The following is a 4,544-nucleotide window of genomic DNA, read 5'->3' as shown; positions in this document are numbered from 1 at the left end:
TCACCTCTTCTAAGTTGTCAAATTGCTGTCCTTTCATGTCCCTCTTCATTCACGGAAACAAAAGGAAGTGGCAGGAGCAAGGTCAGCTGAGTTTGGTGCATGGGGCAAGAGAGGCATGCTGATTTTGCCAAACACTGGCACACTGAGACGGCTGCATGAGAAATGCATTGTCGTGGTGCCCAAACCAGTCTGCCACAAATCAGGTCTTTTTTCTCCTTTGGGGGAGAGCGCGAACGCAGCCTCCCACTACCACAAACTATTCAGTCAAATTTCTCACATTTGGGGAAATCAGCACATCCAGAGTGCAATGGATAAACCTTGCCCTGGGAAAACTACCTTCGTGATCCTGGTATCTCCCCTTCCAGGTAAGTATCAAATCAGGCCTTTTTTTGTCACACACTGTTAGGCAATCTTTTCAGAACTTCTAAATAGAAAGCTTGAGTAATAGCCTGACCTGGTGGAATGAATTCCAAATGCACTACGAGTTGACATTTTCATCTGTTTGGGAAGTTGACAGATGTCCAGAATGAGGTTTGTCACCAATCACCATTTCACCTTTTTTGAAATGAGAAAACTCTGGTACACTTCAGTTTTCCCATAGCGCTGTCCTTGTAAGCTGTGTTCAGAATCACAACAGTTTCTGCGGCATCTTTTCCGAGAAGGAAACAAAATTTCACAGCTGCACCCTATTCTCATAAATCGGCCATCACAAAAAAACGAGGTTCAAGTGAAACTGCTTTTAGAAAAAAATAATTGTGACCAGAGGGAACCTTCCCAAGCAAAGCCACTGGGTGCACTAACTCAGAGTGAGTTGCTGGATCCTCACTGTGACAGTTACATCATCTGTCATCTGAAGGGGTAGAGTCTAGCCTGTCGATCAGGTCAAAGCCAATTATGCATCTCTATGGGCATGGCCTTCTCCTGAGGACTCTGGAAAGCCCTGTCTTCCTCCCTGGAGGCAGGACACACACTCTCTCTGTGGAAGATTCCTATTGACAAGCCACATGGAGCTACAATGATGGAGCCAGCGCCCTGAAGCTGCAGGAGCCACATGGAGATCCACACCAGAACTGAGAGGCTTCCACTGCCTCTGGATCCACAAGATTTTCCACTAGGCTGTGATCTTCTTGTATTCAGCATCATTGCATATGTTGTGTGAATCTGAAGAGGAATTTATAGGCTGGTGTTGGACGTGAGGGCTAATATCAGACTTATGGACTTGATCTGGACTGGGTTGAGATGTTTTCTTAAAGTACAACACTCCTTGATACAAAGTTCTTTCTTATACACATAAGCATGTCTATGAATTTGCTTCTCTAGTCAACCCGGACTAACATACTTCCCTAGTGGGAAAAATGTGTCCTAGGAAAGCTCCACCCACCGGAGCTTTTTTCTGGGTACCCCCTCTTAATATTTACTGTTTCATTTTGGGAGTTTTTGGTATCAGTTTATGATGCATAGGAAGGGTGGGTGTATAGAGACAATCATTGGTGTAATGGCTTTTAACAGGATAGGGGAGGGGAGGTTGGAGGGAAATGGGAGAAATAATGAATACAGGACAGGGGAGGATGTTCTAGAACTGATTGTTGTGAACTATATACAACTCTTTGTAAATATGACTAAACTATGGAAGTGTACGATATGTGAATTATATTTCAATATAACTATTGGGAAAACAAAATTTTAAACCTTCTTCTTAATAAGGTTCCATGGCTGTCTTTTGTTTGTTTGAGAAATCTCTCAAGTTTACCCTTTTGGATACCCAAAGGACACCCACCATAATCTTCAGGGATAACCTTTCAGCTTTGAATTTAATTTGCCCCAGAGATTCCCTCAGAAGCCACTATTTTAATTGGACATTTTTAAAGGACCCCTAAGACTAAAGTAAGTGTATTACTGAGAGAACTTGTCTTCAGTGGTACATTTAAATACATTTTGTTTGAAATAAAGTCATGCACTATGAACAGCAGCGAGGTGGGGAAGGGAAGCTGTCTATGGTAAAGACAGTCCTCCCATCAAGACCAGTCGTCCGATGTCTATACCACACTGGCCCTGACCCAATTCAAATTCTAGAAAAGACGCCCTCCTCCTGAAAAGGACAGGTAGAAGCTCCAAGGCTTTGGGGGAGAGGAGTTGACTGATCTGGGCAAGAAAACCACCTTTTATAAAGGAAAAACTGACAACTTACATCATTTTTCATCAGCGGGAGAAGTACCATTTCCCATCACTGAATTAATAGCCGCTGTGTCACTATGTGTCCACACCCTTGAGTCTGCGGCTGCTGACCGGCGATTCTTTCTTTCTGGATTCCCAAGGCCCTTCAGGATTAAGGTAGTATGGGGTGGTCCCTCCTAAGCCCAACTGCCTACAGCACTTACTAAAATTCAGAAGGAGAAGTGTGTAGGTGTGGAGATGGGAGAGGAAAGGACTTACTCCAGGGGCAAGGAAAGGAAAGTAGAGTCATGTAGACAATTGGGATCTACAAACTGGAATAGAGCCTCACAACTTTTCCCACAACGTATCAGCCCAAGAGCCAGAATTAGACCAAAGAAGTGGGGAATTTGTGTTTCAGGGACTTATATTCCCAAAATGTAGCCTCATTTCTTGAACCATCATTGCATATCTCGTGTGTGTGTGTGTCTGTGTGTGTGTGTGTGTGTGTGCGTGCCCTGGCAGTACTAACAACATATAGGCGGGGGGAGGGGGGATTTCAGAGTTTTAAGTGGAAGAAATTCCTCCTAAAAAACACAACTTGTCATGTAATATAGCTGCTCTATTGAGAAGCAAACACATCCACTTGCTTTATAGAGTGAAGACCAGCAGGAAGGAAGCTAACGGAACAACCTGTTCTCACGAACACTTAATAATTCAGAAAATTCAAGCACTTAGGTATAATTCAGAGAATGCAAACATGTTTCTCCCTGATGCGTGATGATAGATGTTTTGTCACTCCTTCAACAACAACAACAGCCCGGTGCCACGGCGTTGGCTCCGGCCCAGAGAGACCCTGTGCACAACAGAATGACACACTGCACAGACCTGCGCCATTCTTATCATTGTTCCTCTGCCCGAGCCCATCGATGGAGCCACTGTGTCAATCCATCTCCTCAAGGGCCTTCCTCTCTTCACCAAACGTCACTCTCCTGACACCACGTCCAAAGTATTTGAGACAAAGTCTTGGCATCCTTGCCTCTAAGGAGCACTCTGGCCTAACTTCTTCCAGCACAGATTGGCATACAGTTTCTGCAGTCCCTGGTACTTTCAATATTCTTTACCAACACCACAATTCAAGTGCATCCATTCTTCTTCTTTTTGAAAGATCATTTTATTGGGGGCTCTAAACATTTACTTTCTATTTGAGACCTTGGTATCAGCTCCTCTTTTTATCCTCACTCCCCACCCCTTGTAACCCCTTGATAAAGTATAAATGACTATTATTTCCATATCTTACGCCAATCACTGTCTCCCTTTCCCCATGTTCATCCCGCAGGGCGGTGGGGTGGGGGTTAATGTGTCTATCCTTGTAATCGGTTTCACCTTCCTCCCCTCCTCCACCCATCTTCCCCTTACCTGCCTGGTGTCAATACTCCCACTTCTGTTCCTAAGGGGTTTATTTATTTATTTTCTTAATCATTTTATTGGGGGCTCTTATGGCTCATAACATTCTATACATCAATTGTATCTCCATCTTTCCCTCTACCCGACCCTCCTGATATCACTACTCGCATTTCTGATCCTGAGGGACTTATCGGACCTGGATTCCATGTGTTGTGAGCTCTTATCTGTACCAGTGTACATGCTCCAGTCTAGCCAGAACTAAAAGACAGGATTGGGGTCTGATAGTGGGGGTGAGAAAGCCTCAAAGAATAAGAGGAATATTGTGTGTTTCATCAGTGCATCAGTTCTTCTAAGGTCTTCCTTAGTCAATGTCCAACATTCACATGCATATTAAGAAGTCTAAACTACCCTGACTTGTTGGAGTCAGGCATACCTTAGTCTTCGAAGTAGCATCCTTGCTCTTCAATACCCTAAAGGGGCTCCATGTAGCAGATTTACCTAATGCAACCGTTCATTTGATCTCTTCGCTGCTGGTTCCATGAGCGCTGATTGTGGATCCAAGCAATACAAAATCTTTGACAACTTCAACCTTTTCTCCATTTCCCATGGTGTTATCTATTGGTTCATTTGTGAAGAGTTTGATCTTCCTTGAATTGAGTTGTAATACATACTGCAGGTGGCAACCTTTTATTGAAGTGCTTCAATTCCTCCTCGCATTCATCAGGCAAGGTTGTGTCCTCTGCATATCACAGGCTGTTACTAAGCCTTCCTCTAATCCTGATGCAACATTCTTCTTCACATAATCAGTTTCTCTGATGGTTTGTTCAGTAATAACAACAATAGCAATAATAGTAATATAAGGGATGAAGCAAAGAAAGCATCCTTCAAGCTTCCAATTGTTTTATAAACATTGGTTTACTCACTACCCTTTATGGAGAGCTATAGTCTTCAAACATTCTCATGTCATTCTAATTGTTTATCCTTCC

General features: G+C 43.4%; 1 pseudogene; it reads right to left on the bottom strand.

The window, feature by feature from the left end:
* Positions 1–218: 218 nt before the first annotated feature.
* Positions 219–373, bottom strand: LOC142453869 (U1 spliceosomal RNA; annotated as a pseudogene).
* Positions 374–4,544: the final 4,171 nt, after the last annotated feature.

The sequence above is a fragment of the Tenrec ecaudatus genome, chromosome 7, assembly GCF_050624435.1.
Source record: "Tenrec ecaudatus isolate mTenEca1 chromosome 7, mTenEca1.hap1, whole genome shotgun sequence".
In the NCBI taxonomy this organism is placed as follows: domain Eukaryota; kingdom Metazoa; phylum Chordata; class Mammalia; order Afrosoricida; family Tenrecidae; genus Tenrec; species Tenrec ecaudatus.
The sequence above is the reverse complement of the archived record's forward strand: the minus strand, read 5'-3'. Positions and strand labels throughout refer to the sequence as shown.